This window comes from Strigops habroptila, chromosome 13 (genome assembly GCF_004027225.2).
Source record: "Strigops habroptila isolate Jane chromosome 13, bStrHab1.2.pri, whole genome shotgun sequence".
In the NCBI taxonomy this organism is placed as follows: domain Eukaryota; kingdom Metazoa; phylum Chordata; class Aves; order Psittaciformes; family Psittacidae; genus Strigops; species Strigops habroptila.
Window position 1 is genome coordinate 8,893,627 of NC_044289.2, and position 24,318 is coordinate 8,917,944.

The window sequence follows — 24,318 nt, forward strand, 5'->3', positions numbered from 1 at the left end:
AATATGGTTTTGAGAATATTGGCCTCAAGTTGCATCAGGGGAGGCTTCGATTGGTCATGAGGAAACATTTCTTCACCAAAAGGGTTGTCAAGCACTGGAACGGGCTGCCCAGGGAAGTGGGGCACCATTCCTGGAGGTATTTAAAAGACACGTAGGTGTGGCACTGAGAAACATGGTTTAGTGGTGCTGGGTTAAGGGTTGGACCTGATTATCTTAAAGGTCTTTTTCTAACCTAAATGTTTCGATGATTCTACAATTCTCGTTGGAGAAACTCACTAATCTGAAAAAACCTGCTAGGCTCTGGCAAATGGTTAAAGTAGCACTTCCTGCACTGAATACCTCTTCAAGCACGAAATAACTTAAATCTACACCTCTCATCCCACATCAGGCTTGCACTGCATTAATTCACTGATATTACTCCCAAACTTAAAATTAGGACCCTTGATCTCCTGTGCAGTTTAAACACTAACCTACATACCAAGTTTTACCTGGACTCACCCCAAACTAGAAAAACAATACTTTGGGGTTTGTTTGGGGGCTTTTTAGCATGTTTAACAACATCCTTTTATACTGTCTGATTTTATCCATTTATCTATGTAATCATGAGGCCTTATTACATTCATAAAGATTAATGACAGTAAAGATAAGCCAAACATGTTTTCGCCTCTCGTCTCACTATGCCTAGATGCATCCAAGTTAGGCATGTGCTGAAAATATTAAACACAGGGATCCACTGGAGCCAACAAACCCACTTGCATGTGTAATTAGAGGCATACGGTAAATGCTTTGATGAAATAGGACTATTTGTTAGGGTTTTTTTTTAACAATGGAAAATGTTAAAGCTTGTCCTTCACACTCTTTAGACTGCCATAACTCATCCTGTGGCTTAATTTTGATTCTGGCTCCCTGTGTCCTTGTCAGGAGCTCCTGTTGTGCAGCCTCAGAAAACAGGGCAAGCAAAGTAACAGGCAACAGCACAGAGCAATACATGCTGTAGGGAGGAAGCTGGTATTGATCGTTAATGCATCAGCAAGACACAAAGGGCCAACAATTTGTGGTTCAGTGAAAGCGTTCATTCCTTTCACCTTTATTCCCTGTGAGCATCTTCCTTTCCCCTCCTCCACTTCCTCCCGCTACCCACTGTTAAAGCTTTCAGAGCCATAAATTCAGTGGAATGTGTTTGAACCCATCATTTATACAGCATGATAAATTGGACCATCATCATCTGCAGATGCAAAAGTTCACCCACCAAAATGTAAAATGGGATTTGATAATTGATATTGCTGTGCAGAACTTTGCCTAACTTATACCTTATGTTGTACATTACTTCAAGTTACTTAGATGTTGAATCAGCTACCCTCAGTATTTATATCTAGAATTTTATGCGTCAATGAGAGGCTGTCTTCAGAGAGCCTAAGACAATTCATTTCTTTACTGCAATGTAAGAATGTGTAGCATGGATAGGGATGCTCAACTCTGAAAACTAGATGAGAGCTGAAAATTAGAACCACACAGCTGTATTTCTATGAGAAGCCAAAATATTTTCTTTCAAATGTGGTGCTTTAATTATTTTGTTCTTTGCTACAAAGCAATAAACCATCCTTTCTGCAACCTGAGGTTAGGTAATTGCCAAACACCAAATCAGGTTTTGATACAAAGCTAGATGGATGCTAAAGATTTCTAGGGGCCAGAAAAAACAGTGCAAGCTGAATCCTATAAAACCTGTCAGTGTCTCATTTTAATTTCCCTCTTAAGATGAAACATATAGTTTACTACCAAAGCTGAGGTTTTACTCTATTTGGAAAGACAAGTGATATAGTAAAGGAGAACAAGCATTTCTCTTCACTCTCAGGCAGCAGCACCCCCAAGCCAGGCACAGTCCCAGCCCAGGTTCACTGCTGACAGGAGTGTTACACGAAACAGAACAAACACTGCTCGTGTTACAAGAAACAGGCTGAGCAGGAAGTCAGAAAGATGTTAAAAAAACTGGCTTTGACTTGTAAACTGAATAAACTTGACACAGAAGTGGTGGCTGGAGACTAAGAGAGAAGCCGAGTGTTGGTGCTTTTACACACTGTGTTTTGAAAAAGCTTTTTCAAAAATAGGTTTTGATGCTCTATGATTATCTGAAACTTTGAGAAAAAGATCTGGAGGAAAATCACCCAGAATTGCAACCAAAACTCTCAGTCCTGGACTTGCGCTATGTGGTCCAAATACTGGACTTGCGCTATATGGATCAAATGCCAAGACAGATATGAGATGTTATCATAAAACCAACAGTTTCCAACTTTCCTTGTGGTTTCGTGGGGTCGTTTGAAGATATCTGGGAAGGCAGGTTTGTGAGACCACGCTTTACTGCATGCTAATGCTCCTGTAGCCAGAGAGACACCCCTCAGCTCTGCCATAGGGAGGAATGCAGAGCTGTTTGTCTGCCACTCGCTTATAAAACAACCAGTATTTTTAGAAATCTCACTCACAAAAAATGCTGCTCCTCAACTTGCGAGAAACCAAAAGATCCCAGCAGCTGGAAGCTGCCCAGAAGGAAAGGGGGAATTAGCTTTCCTAATTCAAAGAAAAAAGCTTCTTAAAATTGCATTCCAGTAGAGACCAAAAGGCACTGATAAACCAGATCACGTTAAGCTACTGACTTTAAGGTTATGCCTGCAGGAGTACAACAAACTCACTTTGGACTGAAAATGCCAATACTTTTTATATATATATATATATATATATATATAAAAATATATATATTTAATATCTGAAGTAGAGAGCGATATATATATCTGAAGTAGACAGAGGGTAAAGGGTGTTCTAAGAAAGTATTTTCCTGTGCACTGGCAATTTAATTCCCTGACATGTAGGTATAAGGAGGAATGGGAAGGGTTTAGGTGAGGGAGATCTTGATCATTTCCCAGTGCTGGTTCTATGCCCATCCCAGGGTAGCTGAATTACAAAGATCTCCCATTTGTTATAAATTTCAACCTCCTGTTTTTTCTGTCGCTCTCTGTAGCACATAGGAGCATTTTAATGTGTGCAATCCTTAAATGTCAGTATAATGGAAAGCAGATGAGTCTTTTATGACAGCAATTTTTCACTCGCTTTTCTTGCTAAAACTATGCAGCGGGAATAAAAAAAAGATCTAGACGGTGAAAACTGTGGTTTAAATCAGACACTGCACTAATTCTCTTTGCTTGAGCCATGTGAGGCACACACGTACTAAGGCACCAGCCTCCTTTCAGACTGCTCTGATGCAAACAAAACTTAGGATGTTGAATGAGAATTCCTCATAAGCATTGCCCAACCTTTCTGCTAGTCAAGCTTTGTTAGGAACTTAATAATGGGAAGCTGTTACATGCTACAGCACTCCCTGGGCATTGCATGGGACACTTCAAATGAGTGACAGTGCATGACCAGACAGTAACACATCGCAGGGCATAACAATGTGAAGGAAAAGCAATTTTTATCCCGTTCCTCCTCCTCCCTCGCCTTCCAGAATTTTGTTCATGTCACTTGCACAGCCCGCTGAAGGAGCCAAGGATTTAATGAGCATTTGAAAGTTAAATAATTTGTAGATGTGACTGTTCTGAAGACTGTTTGCCGAGAGCCAAAAAAAGATATGTCTCTGTACGCAGATGAATCCGAACCACTCTACAATTATCCAAACATCTCTTCAGAAAGTACAGAAAATGCCGATTGAGCCAGATATGCATGACATGTAGGAAGGTCACTGCCTAAGGATATGTTCTTGTTACATTTGCAAATAGATGAAGATGTCTGAAATGATGACCAGGGTATAAAATAGCATTTAAAAGGTGGATCAAAGTTATTGCAAGTAAACAACAAAAATAAATTAGATGATCCCTTGTCCAAATGTAATGTTTAAGATGGTAAGCTAATGATCTTTCTTCGAAAAACAAAATCAGTTACTTCATTGTAGAGTACTGTAATTCTTTAGGTTGTGTTAAGTTTTGTTCTTTAATGTTTTTCATTGAGAAAAAAAGCTGTAATCCACCAGTGAGAAATTTAAATAGGTCCCTTCTTAAGGACATGCAAAACTTGTTTTGTGTGAAAAAGTAAAAACAAAAATCCCTCACACAAACCCCCCACTTTCTTATGTGCATGTAAGCAGCAATGTCAGTATTCATACATTTCTGCTTCAGACTTTGTAGTATGCAAAAGCTTATCTCAAACAGTCAAATGGCATCTGGGCATCTAACATGAAGACTACCAGTATCTGAGTATCTGTACATCATCTACTTACTGCATAAGTAGACGAAACATGTATTTTCTTCCCACCCTTTTGAAAACTTCTTTTCAAACATTTAGGTACTTTATTACACTGTTATTCAAATGTATCATAGCAAAGCCTTAAGGTATTTCTCATGTCAGGCTGGAGGCAACACAGAGCTCTAACTTTAAAACAAACTTATACGTAATATAATTAAAAGCAAAAAACACCTCCTACAACCTAAAAAAAAACCAAAACAACAACTCCCCCAAACCCCCCAAGAAACAACCCTCTAGAAACACGTAAAGCCTGATATTGTCAGCTTGGCTCTAATCACAGAAAACCACAAGGTATCCTTCTCAGTAGGCCAGCTGCTGACCTGTAAGCATCATCTGAGATGCTTTTCTTCTGGCTGGGCTAAGGATCTACTCTTCCAGTGGATGTGAGAACGACTGCCTAGGGTGACTGTCCAAGGGGAGAGAGTTTCAGCTGTACCTTTCTCATATCCAAAGACCTCTTTAACTCATTGCAAGAGATGAGATACAGAAGGTAGGCAGAGCTGTCACTATTTTAGGATCTAAACTTATACCCATTTTTCGAAAGTTCATGGAACATGCCTTGCATAGTTATGTTCGTTATCAGTAAAAATGGGAACTGGATCCTAAATCATCACGAGTAGCCTTTTAAAATTCAACTCTGAGACTACTAAGATCTCACTACACAGTAGAGCAGCTGCGTTTCCAAGACTTGCTACCTTTTCAGCAATGCAAGGTGAAATGACACAAAAATCATCCTTAGTTTTTCTACTTGCCTAGAAAGATATTTGTCATGAAGTTACAAACTTTAAGAAGAACCAGACGGTAGCTGCTTTGTATATGTACTGCTCGAGGGAAAACATGCTCGAACACCTCTACCTCGCAATAGTCACATCCTGTCACACAGGGGCAAGAACTGTTGAGAGCAGCCTGAAATCCATAGCAAGGTGATGCTAACACAGGGACCACTCAGTAATCCCAATCCTCAGCCAAGGAAACACATTCACAGCGGACATAGCCTCCAAGTCAAAACTACCTGACCTCGTTAGCCACCCAGTGTGGGACCCTGGAGAGATGCTGTGGTCTCCCAGCTATCAGATAAGCCTGAGCACACATCTTGCGGCTCTCCAACACATAAAAGCTCTACTCTTAGATTCATAGGCTCAGGAAGGTGATGGGGGCATTGTGCAATTCTCAGTCAGACGGACTCTTGTAACGTCCACTGGTGCGGATAGATTCTCTTCTTCAGAGTGAACTAACTAAAGATAGGCCTGGCTATCTGCTGTCCCTACACAAAGGTCTTTAAAAACTCTTGCCAAGGTGGCTGAAGCAATCAGGCATTCCCCAAAGGGGTTGGTGCAAACCCTACACTAGTTTCCTCTAAGGCCTGCCACTTTGCTTGTTGTTAATCAGTTACTAAACAAAACTCACACCTTCCTATGTTGTGTTTACTCAAAAGAGCTAATGAAACCACATTAGAAGGTAGTTTAACCCTTCAGGTAATCATCCAAAGCAGTTGTAATTAAAAATCTTCCTGTGACTGAAAAAATCAGCATCTTCTAGGGAGAACAGGGCTCCCCTGTTGCTTGACAATTTGAAGATGGCTGACAAACAAATGTCAGAAAGTTGAAGAGATGATCTGCCCAACATAGAAGTTCTTTTAATTTACCATGCCTTGTTAACGAATAAGGTTTTTACAGTGCTGAGCCACCTAAAGCAGTAACATTATTCAGCTGTACAATTGGAACAAAACGAACATTTCAAATTAATTCTGTATAAAGGCAGAACAAATTGTATCATTTGCAATGCAAATGTGATTTCAAGCTTCATTAGCATCTTCTTTAAGGTCTAGTGCCTCAGTAGTAGGATAGAGTGATGCTCCCCAGCCTCCTAGACATGTGCCAAATGCCCTGCCTCTCCTTAGTTCCTTCCGTCAGGGAATAAAACAGAGGAACACTACATGCATCAAAAAGCAACAGTGGTAACGTAACTTGCTTTGCTCCAATTTGGAACTAAACCCAAAAGGCTAGCTTTCACTTTAGTGGAGTAAATTCCCAAAGAACCCAAATATTGCCATTAATTCTGCCTTTGCTTAAATAGCTTCCACAGCAGTGGACGTGGATGAAATTGGGTATTAAATTCCTCCAAAACAACCTAGACCCCTATGAGCTTTCTTTTACTTTCAGGATTGCAAATGAAATGAGATTCTGAGAAAAAAAACTTTATAAAACTGGAAATATGTGATAAGAGCTCCAGGATTTAACTGTTCCCACTCTGCTCTGCTTTTCTCCTGTGTATCCCATGTGCTTACAGCACAAAGGCCAAATTCTGCTCCATCGCACAGGAGTGCAGCAATGAACAGTGGGGTTGTGGCCCTGGGACCTGAGCAGGGATGGGAACACCAAAATGGTATGACAAGAAAAAGCAATGTGCCTGTTCATAAGCACAGGCACAGTGCTGCATTGATCCAGACCTCCTAACATAGGTGGATGACTCCATGGGAGGATATTTGATGGCTATACGATATGCAACCTGTTTAATATTGAGTGTATTTAATGGAAGATACAGGATCGAACTAATGATAGATATTTTTGAAGCATAATATTAGAGATATTTAAAGGCTGCTTTCAGGGGAAACTATATTGGTTAAGTTGGTTTGTGAATTCAAGCTGCTATGATTACACTAGAATAGCCTTCCATAAGGGTACCTGATCTATGAAACTCCACACAATAGAGTTAAACAAGTCCTCGGAAATATCCTTATTTGCATAACTAGAGAAGTCTTCCCTTGCAAGCAAGCCCTCCAAGGATGGTTGAAGGGTAGAGAAATACCAGTGTTTTGACACAACAGTCCACTAGAGGTCCTGCTCAACTGAAAATGATCTAACCTCCCTCTGTGAAACGTGATAAAATGCAAATGAAAATATGTCCAAGTTGTGCACACAGACTGGCTACATAGATGCATGTACTAAATTTAGGAAATGCAAATATACATCTGATTCATATCCCCAGTGACTGCCAGTGCAGGAATAAATCATTGACTCAGGCCGGGGTAGCTGAAACACTGACTGTTGACCAGTCCGTGTACATAATCGCACCAGCTGCATGCACAGTTGAATAAACACCTTTGATCAAAACAGGCTCTGTACTATTGAAAAAGAAAGCTGAATGCCTGGTGCCATCTTTGGTCTTAAATCAAAATCATATCTGGGCTTCGTGGAACAGTTTGCCAAGGTTTAGCACACAGCTGGTGAGAACCCATCTGGCATTCAGGAGTCTTGCGTGAAACTAGGTGCAACTAGTGCGTCTATCAGGAGTCAGACAATGGCTGGAAGAGAAATGTGAAAATCAAGCTCTGCTGGCAATTGGAAAGTAGCTGCGTGTGAGTAGAAACACAGCTGATGCCACCAGCTAGCCAGCTAATTCAGAAGGTACCTTCAATGAGACTTAAGCACACAAGGTGTTGGTTGCACAAGAAAATCTGAATGGGGAAACATAACATGGATTATATGTACAGATAAATGTGCCTTAGATGAGGTGTTGAACTTGAATCATTGGATCAGAAGGGCTGGAGTTCAGCCACTTTGGGAGCTGACATGTCCCCTTTCAACCGTTCACTTTTTGGAAAAGTGACCCATAGAATCATAGAATAGTTAGGGGTTTTTTTCCATGGGGAGCAGTGGAAAACTGAGCAGGCAAGTGGAGTGAGTGGAGGACTGGGGTACGAGGATGCTGCGAATGCACGGCCATCACTCGCTGTTTTTTCACAGCCCACTTTAAATCTTGCTCTGCTAGTGGTAGAGGAGAACAGCCTTACTCAGCTCCTGTTTTGCTCTTTAAATCATAACTTTTTATTTTATTGACAAAAGCAAGTTTTCCACCTTCTCAGCTCTGCAGAACCAACACAGGGAGCAGATTCCCCTGCAGGCATCAGGAAGACACCGCACAGCTCTCACTGCCAGTAGCTTTTTCTGAGGAATGGCAGATGCAGACGCAGACAAATAAATACCAGCTGGCAGAAAAATCAAGTCCTGATGTCTCATCTGAGGCTTGACTTTTACCTTCTCATTTGAGAGGTCTCCTTTAAATCAACACAAGAGGCCTTCCAAAGCTGCACACATTCCATTGCTCTAAGAACTTCTATAATTGTATCTTGTGAACAGACATGAGTCACGAGCGAGATTCTGAAAGCCAAAAAGGCTTTAAAATCAATCTAAGTAATCATCACATTACCATCAGTGCTGCTTAAGACCTTCCTATAATTTGTCATTTTATAGATAAGGACATAAAGAGTCCAACTGGCCAAACTACTTTAGCCTATAGGTGGGGATATGGGAGGAGAAAAGCCAAATGCTACTGAGGGTTAGCTGAAAATGATCCAGTGACCTGGGGAAGGGACAGGTAGAGAAAGCACTTGAAATAACTGAATAATTTTTTTTTTTTCCCTCCAGAAAATATTTGTTTAACCTTGAAACCTGAGCATCCAGACAACAGGGCTGCATCTGTTTATCAGATGCTCTTCCCCACCATTTTCATGTCATTTATTTGGATGTTCAAGCAAGTAATGCCCAGAGCCGCTGAGAGTCTGCAAAGCTGCAGTTATGTATCCATCTGCAGCCCAGGACATGGTTTTATGCAGGGCTTTGGCATGGGCTCATTCTTCTGCAGGAGCCTATATATCAGAAACATCCACTGCCTTTCCATCTCTTTGTTAATGGCATATCTTATCCTCCTTACAGTTGAGACAACTTTGCATCCTGAGCAGAGGAAGATTGTACGGCAGAGCCAAAACAAAGGAAATATTTGGAACCAAGAAGGACAGAGGCCAGAAATTTATCAGTTTTGGAGCTTTGTCTGCAATAACACAGGAAGAAGGTCACAGGGTAAAGAACCTGATTAAACTGAGCTGGCCTGAGCAAAGCCCAGTGTCGACAGGAAGATGACTAAGAAAGGACAGGAATTGTTAATACTATAACCACAGCCTTCAGAACTACAGGGTGAGGGGGCACAAGGCCTACAGTAAATATGGGAGAAAGGTGAGATTCAGTAGGTGCCACACCACACAAAGTCCTTGCAGTGTTTTTCCAATAGAAAACAAATTCTCTCATGTATCACTTCTAACTTCCATCAAGTATCAATGTGAGCACACTACATTGCTCCTGAAAGTCCCATGGAAACAGGTCACAATCTTCTTGTCAGATCATAGCTAAGAGGCGCTATACATATATTTATTTCCATCTATTTATATAGCTTCCATCACCATAGTAACTCACCCTTCTGTTAATACTACGTGATATCTTCCTTTATTCAGGAGAGGTGAAATACAGTTTTCCATTATCAGCACGCAAGGTTACTGCACCATTTTCACAAGTGACTTCAAGACCACATCATGCCTTGCCAAATTCTGCTGATTACTTTGGCCTTGGGGGAAAGGAGGCCATACTTGGCCTATGAGCAGGGAAAGGAAGCTCTTCTCCAACAGGGCATCAGAAATAACACTGTATTGGAGCACAGAAAAGAGCAGCATTAATTCTTGCATTCTGTTCCATCTCATGCCAAATCAACTGCTCTAAATATTGGAATTTTTTTTTTCTCCTAATGCTTAAACTAAAAAAAAAAAAAAAAAAGAAAAAAAAAAAAAGGCAAGAGAGAATCTGAGTCCAAAGGGAGGCTGCAGGCACCAGTTACTGCATCTAATCACTGAAAGCTGTAGGGCTCTGAATATATTTCTGATTATGTTTCAGTTCTTCATTATTAAAAATGGGCTGCAGTTGATTCATAGTTTTGCTGCAATCAGCTGAAACCCAATTACCATCACAGCAGAAACCACTTCTGATGCGGACTTTCAGACTTCCAGGAAGAAATACCACTGTATTTCTAATGCACTAATTTTCCCCAGTGGCAAATACAGCTCATTTGTTTACACAGTTTGAAATTTTCTATAAAACTTTGTACAATCTAAAAACTACGTGGACTTTTATACAGGGTCTGGACTTCTCAATGGAGCTGGATTTTTCCTTTTCAGAGAACTTTAATTTGACATTGACCACAGCACTATGTTACAGCATCACCAAAACATAAATCTTTCCACCGCGGGAGGGAGCTTGCCTCTGGCTTCCTGCAGAAGAAGAGCCCACGTGGCCCTAACATACCCTACCTGCACCCTGCAGATCCTAATCCTGCTCTCTCCTGGCTTTCTTCTATCTTTCAAGTCAAATCTCTTCTCATAAGCCCACCAATTTTCTTTATAAACACCATGGGGTAGCAGCAGGGTAGGGAACAATGTTTATCTTTTTGCCAGACATTCAAGCATAAGCAGTGTGAGCAACAATGGCTTGTCACTCTGCCCATCTCTTTTTGCTTCCTTCCCTCTCTCCAACCTGTCACTTTTCTTTGGGATTGCCCACACAAAGAACTAGGAAATTACTTTCATTTTCCCTGAGTATTAGACAATTTCTCTGTAGATGCACTTTCGGTGGATTCTTCCTACAGAATTGCAGCCCGAACGGTGTCAGCAGGCAGAGATGGCGAGGCAGCTGAGGACCGTCATAAGAATCAACAAATCATTATGCCACTACTGTGTTCTACCTCTTATTATAGGCAACTTGCTTTGCTACGTGTATATATTTATGCCAAAATATAGCCCAGGTTCAGAAAGAAGATAGATTTGTGCATCAGTTGAAGTTCGGGTTGCAGCATACAGAAACACAGAGGAGAGGAAATGACAGAACAGGGTTATTAGGAAATAGCCAGCAGGAGAGAAATAAAGCACACTGTGTCTTTGTGCTTCTGTCCTTCTTCAGACATTGTCAGTGAAGTCACATCTCTATTGGCAACACCACAATCGTCTCCACAGCAACAAATGTGATGCTGCAGAACTCTGAAATATCTATTTTTAAAAAGGTAGGAGGAAAAAACAAATATGGAGCACATAGGGGTTGAACAGCCACACATCTAATGACTATAATGGGAGGTGCATAAAAGTACTCACTGAAAGACAAGCCGAGCAAAATCAGCTTCTGAAAATGTCTCCAAACGTAACATCTCCTGGACCCCTCATTATGCCTCATGGGCAAAGATAGCAAAGAAGTCACAAAGGCATCAAAATTCTCCCACAGCCGGTATCACTGCCTCTCCTCCAAGGTGCTCCCCAGTCCCACAGAGTCAAGTGAGGCAGCAGAGGTGCTCACAACCATGAACAAAATACCCGTGCCTGTGACTTGCATAGTAAGAGGGACCAGCTTATGAAAGCACAAGTGTAAGCTGGTGGTTTACTGTGTTACGGAGCAGTTACTTTTGAGAGGAAGACCACTTACCCTTAAAAGGACCTAAAAAGGATTTACAACCATAAAATAAATGGATTAGAGTGAAAGCAAGTTTATTTTCCAAGTTTGATCTAGATGTAGCCAAAATGCTATGAGAAGCATTGCCTCTGTTCATTTAGCTGTTGCTAAAAACACTAGAAAGTTCTGTTACAATTTGTACCATCCAAGGTTATGAAAACCTCTTCAGGTTAGCTGTTGTTGGGAACGCTTGTGACATTTTGGACTAAATATTAAAAGAACTCCTGTTAAAATGCAAGGGTGTGTGAATCTGAAATCTCGCTGACTGGCCCTGACCTAAACCTTTCTGCTCAGGTCAGGACTCCCGAGTGGCTGAGAATACCTTCTCCTTAGCAGTCAGAGAGTGGGATACTTGAGAGAAAAAAAAAAAAACCCTCTATTCATCCTTGAGAAAATAGCCTTGGTTTAAAACATGAGCTGCAAGAGGGCTGGCTGCAGTACCTTTGGCTGTAATGAACTTAATTCTTCCATTTCTGAGACAATTCTCTTTAAAAGCCATTTTGTCACAAGGCCCAGTAGGGTTTCCTACAAAAGTGAGAGATGGATGCATCCTGTTCTCCTTTATTCTCCCCTCTGCCATTCCTGAACTCTAAATAATGATCTTTCTCATGCATGAAGAAAGAAAACAGGACACTGGTAATCAGCAAGGGCATTGCTGGCAGGGACAGGTCCTTTTCCACTGCATGTGACAGCGTTTACTTACAAAAGTGCCCAAATACTTGGAAAAAAAGGGTGTGGGATAAGAGCGGATTTGGGCAAATGAGTAGCAGTGACCTGCAATGCCTCCAAATCCCTCATATCACATTCTAGACAACATCGCTATTCCCCATGTTTACAAATTTTAACCAAATTTATGCAAAACATAATTCTAAAAAGATGGAAAAGCTATGGTTACACTTTGTATAGGAAATATAGTACTGCAAATATTTTTAATTGGCTCTATGAATTATGTTTTGTGCTGCTTTTGCCGTGCACTGCATACGTATTGAAATCAGTAGTTTATCACTGAAACTAGCTGATAGTTTCCACTGCATGCACACTAACAAGAACTGGGATATGAGACTACAATAAATACTGTGGAATAAACGGGAACATTTTTCACTGCAGAAGTAATATATCTTTCTTCAAAATGTGTCTCTCTCCTCTCTGACTTGACAACAGAATTTGATTTTCTTCAGCCTATCTGGAAAAAAACCGAGCTTCAGGAAATGCCAATTTCTCAAAAAACAGAGTAATGTATCAATTTTTAAAAAGGTTTCACCTGGAAACATTTCAGACCCTGGGAGGACTTTCAGAAAGTCTAGGAAGTAGGAAATGTTTGCTCTGCTGGCCAGGGGTGTCTGGAACACAAATCTAGGTTCCTTTTCTATCTGGATCAACCCAAATGAGTGCCCACGCTCTGAGAAGCTGCCTATAGCAAAGCAGGTAGGTCTCCATCAGAGTTGTGAAAAGCTTCCAGCCTCACCCTACAGAACAGCTCACACATTTTTTTTATGCCACAGTGAAAACATTTTTTTCAGGACAGGAAATCAATTTCCTTCCCAACTCCATTTTTAACCAGCAAGCCAGAACAAACCCACCTACTAAAGCTTCCTTCGTGCTTTCAGAGGTTTCTCTTTCTCTGCACCTTGCAACAACTACAATTCAGATATGCATAAAAAATGAGAAATAACAAGGTGATGGCACAAGGCTGTTATGCTTTCTACAACAGTATAGTCAGCTGCCTGCAAGAAGAGAGTGAGGCACAAGAGAAAACTAAGCTACCCCTTTCTCCCTTGTATGAATGAACCCAGAAGGTCAATAATCCTACTCAAAGCAGGCCCGCGGGCACATATAGCAGGTCCCTGGAAGTGGCCCATGCAAACTACAATGAAGACTTCTGCATTCAGAATCATGCAGTAAATGTTCAAATCTCCACAAATTGGAAAAAAAACAAAACCAAACAAACGAAACAACATTTCTTTAATAAAGCAAGAATTGTGGAACAAAGCTAATGCATGCTCTTCATGCAACATCAGTGGAGGCTCAGTGAACTGTTAAATGCATTTACATTCCCTTTTAAGAGGAAAGATGAATCCTCTCTGCAAAAGATTTTCAATAACCCTTAAATGCCAGAAGACTGAAATTACTCTGTTAAAAACTAAGGGACTCTAAGCATTTCTCACATGTCTGTGCTCATAGCATTAAACTTTCAGGTAGGATTGCTATGCCAGTCCACAGAGAACAGCACAAGGTCATAGCTCTTCATTTAGTATTGCACGTGCCCACCAAGAAATTGTGAGTTAGCCCTCATCAAAACAGGTCCAGAGACTTTCAACAGCAAGAGTACTTAGAAAGAAACCCTTAAACACTGATCTTGCACTGTGAACTCCACTGAATTGTCCAGTCTACCCCTGGTAAACAGTAGCTGTGCCCATGATGGGTGATTAATAGTTTCTGTTATTGAAACGACATGTGTCTGTAGGGGTTTAAAGATATCTCTTGGTTTAAAGATACCTTGTAAGAAGATATCTTCAACTGCACAACCATTCTTGTCAGCTGAACTGATACCTGGTAACAGCTTCCTCTTCTCTTACTGGAAGCAGTGAAACTACCTCAGAATACGAAAATACGTAATGCACTACCAGGAGTTTAGTTTGAGGTGTATTTTTGACCCTCCCATGCCCCAGCCTCCTGCTGGTGTAGTACTACCTTCTCTGTACACATTTGTGCCTCAGTCCCGATAAGCCTGTGATTGTCACCTACAAGCAGAAAGGTGTCCCCCTCATTCAGCTCCAGGTGCAAAATGATTCTCCCTTCCCAACAATAGGTATTTAGAGATCTACATCCCTCCCAGTGATGTTACTTTATCTCTTATTTTTATACTGATAACAGAACATTAGCATGCACAAGTGCAATTCATATTTTATTATTTTCCTATCTCATAAAATATAGACATTTAAATCACCAAGGAATTAGGGGAATGAAAGGAGCATTATGTTTAAGCAACTACATAATGTGGTTTGCATCATGTAATGGGACATGTTTAATGTGGTTTTACACAGCAGCCTTTCATCATTTACATTTGCCTCTGGCTTAATAAACTGTGTCATTCTGTTTATGTTTGTTACGGTTGGATATAAATGCTTCCCAGGCAGCATCCCCATGAATCACACCTGGAACATGGAAATTGGCAATCAACATTTTCATACATCACTGATGTGCTTCTGCCTCTCAGCCTTAAGCTCTAATATTTTATTTAGGAGTGTGCCAAGTACTTTCAATTAAATTTGATGGCCAGCCATGAGCACCATTATCAGACAGTGTAAAATGATGTAAGGTTTCAGCCTGCCATCCTTATTCTGACTAACATCTTGATCCAGGAGTTGTCATGCTGATGAGGATATGTACACCCTCTTAGCCATTGAAGGATATGAAATGGGGCCTCTGACATGTATTTTCTCACTGTCATAGCTAAGTGTCCTCCGCAAAGGAGGATGAAGTCGAGAACAGAGTTCCCACTGACTCCAACAAAGATAAGAACTCACCTCCAGCTATCTGAGGCCTTTGGGTACAGACAGAAGCAGTGAGCAAAGACATGTTACTAGAGATAGTTCCTCTGGGAGGTCATGTTTCCCAGTGAAACCTTGCCTCTGTGTCGTATTCTTCATGTGTTGAGGAAATCCTTCAGAAATAGCCCTGTTTGAATGCCCATACAGAGTGGTACCTCATGGAGCCATGGCAGGAGCTCAACCTACAGTAAGATTAGCTGACTCAATATATACTTCTAAGCCTACAACCACAGTAAGATTTCACAAAAGACAAAAATTTGTTCAACGTATCAGGACACTGTCAAGAAACAGCCACCTTCACATTGCAGCTGCTGCCCTTTGGGACATTGGAGCTGTTGGAAGTAACAAAACTAGAAATAAGGAGTATGGAAATGCTGCGTATGACCCAATTCTAACCCTGGGCTGCTGCAGAAGCAGTGCCTCTGGTGCTGTTCAGCACACATGTACAGTTTTGCTACAATAGCTGAGGCAAAGCTTTGCTGCAGGTAGCTGCAATGTGCATAAGAGCACAGGGATAACAGAGCTGCTGTGCAGCCTGCAGCAAAGGGAAGTGGCCCTGGAGTTTCATAGCCTCAAGGACAGGAAAGGAGTGAGGTATCTGGGGATTCAGTGGAGCCCAGAGTGCAGCAGGGAAGTTTCAGTAGGAACAGGCAGGACTGCATGGGACAGGGCTCTTCCTAGGGGCACTGCTAGGCACCACTGACAGTCAGTGAGGTCTAAACAAACGCTACTTTTCCCAACGTACAAGTGGGGAAAACATGTTTATACACATTTACCACTGACTACACCACAGTCTGACTTCCCTGTCCTCTTCAAACCAACAGGCATTTGCCAAAGAGACTGGTAGCTTTGTACCATGGACCCACTTGAAAGCGTGGAGTTCAAACCTGAGCATCCCTGGCTGCAGTGCGCTGTGATAGCTGAGTAGTATCTCAGTGTTCCAGGGATGCAAACTACACAGCACAGAGTAACGCTGTTCTTGTAGCAGGGGAACGTGACAGTGGTAGTCAGAAAATTAAGATGGATTCCTCGACAATCAGTTTCCCAGCGTAAACATAAATCCAAGAACATCCAGAGTGTATTAGATTTAGCATCCAATAAAACAAGAATAAACATTATCAGGATTTCTTTTAAAATTGCCTTTCATAGCCATTTTTATGCAGGTGCAGTTTCTGATGTATAGAAATCTATTCACTTTATGAAAGAGATTACAAGCACATAGATCTCTAACCTCTTTCATCAGTTTTCATTAAAAATTAGGAGTTGTGCAAGGTTGAAAGATCTCTAAGATTTTATTAAATTGGGCAAAGCTGGAGGAGGAATAACAATTATGTTCACAGGGATAAAGTTTTGCTCTCATTATAAACTTCACACTTTCCTCTCAATACCGGGTTTCCATTCTTTCCCTCCGGCACTTTCTAGCTCCTGTTCATTTTGATGTTCATAGTCTTAATTTAAATCTAGATGCAGTGTATACGATACAGCATAACAAAGATTACAAATCTTGTTTGGAAGCTTCAATTTTTTTATAGGCATGTCAAGGAACTTTTCATAAAATTCTACCTAAAATGGTCTTCACACTTAAATAATAGAGTTACAAAGTCAGCATAATAGTAGCAAAAGAGGATGAGAGGGAGAAAGAAAAAAAGGAAATGAAGCAGATAATAAAAGAGATTTTCAAATGAGATTTGGAACCAAACGAAGTACCAGGAAGGTATTTCAATGGAAAGGAACTACTCTGCATGTTAGAAATTGCCGAGAAGAAGGTTCTTATATGAATCTTACAGTTGAGGAATGCATGGAAAATAAAATAAATCACAAGCTTTACAGAAGATCACTATGGCCAGGGCAATTCAGGGATGAAAGGAGAGCCTAGAGAAGGATGTGGCTACATCCCTATGGCATACCCGTAATGGAAGGGACAACACAGAGTGCGTAAAGAAAGGCATGAGTTCTGAATTAGGCACTAATAGTCATTGTCAACATCTTTAGACACAACTAAATCTCTATCCAGGACATAGTGGCTGTGGGATTTTTGGACAGTGAGATGTTCAGACTCTGTGCTCTACTGGCAAAAGAAAGCCAGTCAAGAGTCAAGAACAGCAGCAAGAAATGGGCAGACAGTAAAACTGTGCTTTTAGTCTAATCATCCTCTGAAGGAGATTACGCTGTACTCAGTAACTGCATGGATGGCTTCCATTCACAGCAAACTTCATTTAATTCCAAATAATTATAAAAGATAGATCACAGCTGCAGTATTAACACATGCATACCCTATCGAAGTGTAAGAAGGAGGTGGCCAGAAAAGCAGATAGTATTTCTGTAATACTTCCACACTTGCAATCACTGCAGTTAATCCCTAAGTTCCTTAATCAAAACTCATCAAGAAAACACAGTTGATGAAATCAGAAGAAATATTGCTTGAATAACTCTTGAGATGGGATTGGAGATTTTTGAAGCACTACATTATTAAAAACGATGGGCGAATCCTGATCAGATTCTAATAATATCAAGTATAATAATCCACATGGTTTTAGTAGCTATCTTTACCCATTTTAACTACAAAATCACTATTAACCGTAAGCTGTCGACCTCAAGCAGGTTTGGAAACCCCATTGAAACAGGAATCAATTCATTAAGCCTGCAAAATATCAACAGAAAACAGTAAGGAAATATTTTTGACTGGCCCACGTCAACGTTTTATGAAACAAAAAGAACCCCAAAGTGGAGCATATGATGTGGAAAGTGTAATTTGACCAAAGTGACAAATATAATCAATAAGATCTTCGCTGTTACCTACCAGGTAAGATTCTGTAGTCAAAGTTTAATTATTTTTCTTTTTTCTTTACTGAAGATTTGATGCAAAACCCACTGCAGCCTCCTGCTCTCTGAATGTTTCTATGGTATGGCAGGAGTTAGATCACATATTTTCCAACACAACACTATAAGAAATATGATCAATCCATTCTGCAATGGCATTGATACATTATATTCATGATTTAAAATGATAAAATATCCTTAATGCAACATTTTATTGCTCTCATAAATCAAATTGAAAATGACATTTCGTTTCTGGTAACCTACTACAAAAGATCTCACTCTTCTATTAGACTTATTTCTGTGCAAAATACAGTGTACTCCTACCACAGATCACAAGAAACACTTCTAAAAATTTCCTCAATGCCTGTAGTTTTTATCCTGCCTGTAGTTTTTATCCTGCCTTTCTGAAGTTTGGCTCATTGTGGCCATTCCCTTTTCTAAGCCACAATTATCTGCAGTAGTGCGGAATAACTCAACCTAGTGACAAACTCATTGTACCACGAAGATAAAGAGACCAAACCTATCGAAATCAGGCATGTCTGAAGAGCTTAGATTTAAAGTACTCATTTTTTTCAGGCAGGCCTAAGTAGGCTCATTACAAGACGAGGTTATTCAGCACGGCTATGGTGTGAGCTCTTTGTCCTGAAACAGGTACAATTAACCATGCCATCCCATGTATGCACTGTTTGGTGTCCCTCCATCTGCAATTCCACTGTCACACCAGGCATATAGTGTTTAAATAAATACATCTGGTTTATTTGTAAAGAGCAGGGGCACCAAATGACCCAGTCCCTTCAAAAGTCATCTTTTTGGCACTTCTAGGATTAAGCACTTATGACATTTAGAGTTACATATGGAAGAGGAAAATGGACACTGGCCCTTACATAAACAGAAGAGAATTCTCCCAAGAACAGCCTTTCTTGTCAAGTTTTTATGAATTTTCTGCGTCCAGCTGGATTGGGAGCACAGCTTTTGCTGCTTTAAGAGAACCTCACTTCCAGCCTGGGTGGGAATTGGGGGTTTACACAGAAATGTGGAAATAATTAAACTAAGGAAAAAGCTACTCATGTTTTAATTTCATGCTTAGGTTCATTCAGAGTTTGAGATGAAGGAATGAGCCATCAGTTCTTATTTTATTCAAACCCAGCCCCTGGAGAACGGATTACATGAAGTTACAGCCTGTACTCTGGCAATTAACCAGTTTTGCACATTGGCTGCCATTTTTCTGATCCTTCATATCTGAAAATAAGCCTAAAATCCACCAGCCAAAAAGCAGAGCCTGCATTACACATGGCAGGCACAACCGCCGAGCTGCCATGGCTTCATCACCTCAGCCATTAACACCGTGCCAAAAACCCATCCCTGGGAGGTTCCAGACATTTCCTAGGACATGAAGGACTGTGCACGGCTGTTCGCAAGAACTGATGCTTTAGGGTTAGTGGTTGTGACAACTTATAGGAAGCACATCCAGGAATGCTTGACGTAAAATAAAACATAATTAAACAAAGAGCTACTTGACTGTCTCATTGGTGTCCCCTCCTCTCCCTTAGTGGTAATGGTACCTCAGAGTATAGAGAAAACAGTTGGATGTTGCTTGTGACTAAGGATTAACCACAACTTCTGAAGTTCAGACAGTGACCTTTCCTAAAATACATGATTTTCTGACAAAAGCACTTGTAAATTAGAATAGGCTTGTCTGTGTTTAAAGGTTTTGGTAAGGGGGAGGCACTGACTTTTTTCTTTGCTATACATCATTACCTGTATCGGAGACATTTCCTCATTGTAATTCTGAATGGGAATGAGCACTGTTCCTTGCAGAATTCTCTGCAGTCTCATCTCTTTTCATATTCTCTTTCAAAAAACGTATTATTATAATGCAGTGCAACCTGGTATCAGAAAACAGGAAAACAAGGAAGTCCATTTCAGCACAGAGCCAAAAGCCCCTCTCCCCACCCAAAGAAGACAGACAGTACAGCTTTAACTAGAGAAGATGGTATTTTCATGAGTTCCTGAAATGCATCATGACACTTCACAATATAATCATACAGTAAGAACACAAAAGTAAGAGACACCTCCTGGTCACACAGCATGTGACCATACCCCCAAGCCAGACAAATGGGATGTTGAGGCTGTGACTCTGTTCTGGGTGTCCAGTGGCACCCATAAAACAGCAACTCCAAAGCAAACAAGAATTTAAAGACTTAGCTCAGCCCAATAGTTGTCTGAGATGATCTAAAGAGCCAGGGTGCACTTTTCTGTATATGAGCTACATCCCCCGCTGTTTAATGAATACTGATCAGCTGCACAGCCACAGGAGCATATTTCATTTGAAAGATGGAGCTGTTTGCTGTACTTGCAGAGATGAGGCTTCAACAAATGCAATATGAGACACAGGTTTGATATTTTTCTTCTTTGGCTACGTAGTTTTTTCTCTCTTTTTTTTTTTTTTTTTAAGTCATGTATATGAGTAATAACAAGAGGGATTCATTTGTTAATGATCAGACTTTTATTTCCATTTGCAACCCCAGTGTCCTTCAATTAGTTGTTTTAACAGGAATGGGAACCGAGCAAAGTTAAAGCTTCATAATAATTCAGACTTATTTTTCGTAGTCCATACCAAATCACTTCACTGATACCTTCCATGTGCTATTCCTTCTACGCTTTCATTACCCTTTATATTGCAGCTGGGCTCATATCTCCATTCTTTCAGAATGTGACTGTGGTTTCAAACCATCCCCATCAAAGACATTCCTGATGGTGGGTTGTATGTACCTTGTACCTCTCTACAGTCTTCAGAGGTTTTCATAGTCTTTGCTCCTTATATTTCAGTAATATTTTTAAAATAATACGTTGCATAGACTTTATGCTTGATTCGTATCTAAATTTGATTTAAAAAAAAAAAAGTCTGAGCCCTCTCATCCCTAACGCCTTTTTTTGTAATCACCCGCAACATGCAAGACAGCCCCAGACAAGCAAATAGTAAATTCACGTCTGCTAATGCCTCAATGGATTGTGAGCTTGATTATTTATTATTGTGTCTTGGTTCATTACTATAGCACCAGCACACATTAGTTTTGTTCTTTCCAGCCTTCCCTCAGGCTGTTTTGACAGGAGAAAGACTAATTGGTAGTGACTGCTGCTGGGCTTCTGCCTCTGCTTGGCCTTAGGGCATTCAGCAGGTACCTGGAAGCAAGGGGGCGCACTGCTGAGGACCAGATGGTCCAGTCACTATTTCTTTTGCAATCCCTTTTAGCCACATATACTCAGTTCCAGTTGTAACCACTGCTCCACAGAAAACAGGAGGGATTACGCCAAGATAAATTCTCAGCTATTGGAAGTCTCTCAAAAGCAGAAAGACTGAGGTGCCTTTTTCATTCAGATCTACAAGCTTCAAAAATTCCCTCTAAACCATACTTTGTATGTGCCAGCACATGCAAATCATCAGATTTAGTAGTGAAAAACAGGATTTCCAAACTGGGAAACATTTTAAATCATCATTAGAAAATCTGTCGTCAGTTTGCCCAGACCACTTCATAGAATTTACGAGCACTTCATATCCGTCAACACTCGTTTAACTGCCAGCCTCAGACAGGCTTTTCATCTTACAGACTTCTGCAGTGAAGCACAGGCCTGATCTGCCCCACGAACATATTGTTCTCTTCCCACCCCAGGAGTTGAGAGACAAGTGATTTGAATACTTTTTACAAGGGTCTCAGCTTCGAAGAGTCAAGGCCTGGCTACAGCTTACCAATCTTCTGCCATCGACAAGTCAGATCTCATCTAGGTTTGGCAGTGAGCCTCAGTGATCTCTGCATTCAAAAGAGAAAAATACATTGGAAGGGTAATTAATCTCCTAAAACAAGTAGATAGATCACCCTGCAGAGACTCAACTTCTCTGTGTAGCCTATAGAGGGAACCCAAACCCAGCTTTGCTGGTACAATTTGCATCTCAATGGTGGCTGGGTGAGTTGGAGTGAATAGTCAGCTGTTTCTATGAAGATATGTGCACTGGCTTGTGCACACAGCTCCAGCCACTGCACACAAATGAAGTTGTACATTCAGTGAATACCGTGTTCCCAAAAAATGCAATCATCTCAATGTATGTGCACAGCTCAGGAAATGTAAATCTCCTACAATATGGCACCTGAGGCATAGTCTGAAAGATATTTTTGAAAATCAAACTTGCTCTGGAAAGAGATGAGAGGATTACCTGGCATGCTATCTGATGGTCAAGGAACTAACTAGTCATTCCTGTTGACAATTGATCAGCATATACATAATTATTGGATAGATAATTCTGCACCTAAAATCCCAAAAGAAATGTTTTTGAAAAATGAAACAGAAGTGAAGGCATTCAGAGCATCCAGGAAACATAGGAGAAGCCCCCGAGGTTTGGGGTCTCATGGGAAGTTTTGTTGTTCTATTTGAAAGATCGGATATTTTTAAATCTGCTGCCCATAACCACATTTCTTCGTTTTAAAATACTATGTAATCTTGAGTCAAGCAACACCAATAGCTAGCATTACAAGAACAAAATGAATTACATCCAGATAACAGTCAGTATAACGAATTTTACAAGTGACAAGAGTGTGAACCACCTTCCAGGTCAGATCAGTCACTTGGTAACCCAGATTCATGAACAGCAATTTTCACTTGAACAAGCAGCAGATGAGAAAGAAACCATGTATTTCAGAGTTACAAGTTGGATTTACAATTAGAAGATTTAAAACAAAACAAAACTGAAGGAGATGGAATGCTGAGGGCTGCTGAATGAGTCATATGTCAAAAAGACTCCAATCTAGGGAGGGTGTAGGATGAAATTCAGCATGCTGATTTCAGCATCTTTAGCATTATAAACAATTTCCACTGGTGCTAGATATTCAAAGATGGTCTATAAACCTAAAAAGACCTTAAAAGTTGATGATGCACTTTTTGTTAATTCAGAGTGGTCTGTTTAATTTCACCTTTCCTACAACTACAGCATTCCATCTGCTCAATATAACTGGATGAATCGGTATATATCTGATGATGCTTCATCTGCATAATTATCCTGTATAGATTGTTAACTCCTAGTACAGGAAGTGAATTCATTATAAGTGTCTTTAAAAGCTCAGCAAGTAAAATATTAAAAACTGTATTCTTCCCAGTCACTATCTGTCACCACTAGACCTGTTACATGGTACACCACAGCGCCAGTAGGCAGGACATTTCAAATCAGTCAATGCTGTGGCTTTTTGCTACTATGATTAATGACATTTGCATGCTGCAGAAGGATCCAATTTAGCTCCCACTGTGCCATATTTATTTCTCCAATAAAAATCATACATGTTGCCAAACCCTGCCCTGTGGTCCTCTTTTAGGCTTCACACAAAATTCCAGTAAATGCCAATGGAGACTTTTCCAGACTAAACACTTCATTCTCTGACCTTTTAATACTATACATATACATCAGAATTATGTGAGTAATGCAACTTACTATTGGCACTTTTCAACATATGATTCCATGTAAAGTTCTGCTACATATCTTAGCATGAATTCAGCAACCAGCAATGTGAACTAGTGGGTTTGATTCCTAGCAGGGAGCTCCGATCACTAACATTTTAGCCAAACAGACTCATTCTTTAGCCTTTGACATTCTTAACCTTTGACTTTGACTTGAAAAACTTTTGCCTTGGTTTCTCAACTTGTGCCATGTGGCATGGGAAGTGAATAATTATCTTGCCTGTACAGCAGTTTAAAAACCAAAATACAAAGAAATGGCATAGTACTTAGAAATTAGCGGTAAATATGCATTGAGCATTTCAGATTCCCAGTTGATTCTCACCCTTAACTAGTGCAAGTGTGTTACTGCTTGACTCCCACGTATCAAGTAGACTCTTAAGAAACAGAGAAGCAACTTAGAACAGTGTGTCTGCAGCACAGGCTGCATCCACTCAAATTCATCCCACCCAGCATTCAGACACTGCATTTACAGAGATGTGATAGGTTTTGTCTTGCTTAAAGCGAGGACTGATCTCATGATCTTTCAAGCAAGAAGTAGGAGAATCTTTATTTGGAGCTGAACAATGCAACTCTGGGCAGTGCCGTTACAGCTTACTCATACCCACCAAGGGGGTTCAGGTGCGGTGCACAGTGAAGAACAGGCTGTATCGACACAATCACTGGAGGAGGACAAGCACTAGCAGAAGGGACTTCACTGAGAAGTGAGGCAAAATGTAAGAGGTAAAAGGATGCCTTCTAAGAGAAACTGAAATGCTCTCTGAATGGAGTGCACATCAGAAAGGAAGGCAAGTTTCCAGTGCTATAAATAAAATGTATTAAAAAGTATATATATAACACCC

General features: G+C 40.6%; 1 long non-coding RNA gene across 3 annotated transcripts in view; it reads right to left on the reverse strand.

Annotated features, from left to right (window-relative positions):
* Window positions 1-24,318, reverse strand: part of LOC115615331 — a 67,328-nt gene that overhangs the window by 41,213 nt on the left and 1,797 nt on the right. For all 3 annotated transcript variants that reach the window (XR_003994019.1, XR_003994022.1, XR_003994020.1), the window contains exons 2-3: window positions 21,726-21,786; window positions 19,736-19,863 (exon numbers count right to left, since the gene is read on the reverse strand). This is a non-coding gene — a long non-coding RNA (uncharacterized LOC115615331). The remainder of the gene's footprint in view (window positions 1-19,735; window positions 19,864-21,725; window positions 21,787-24,318) is intronic.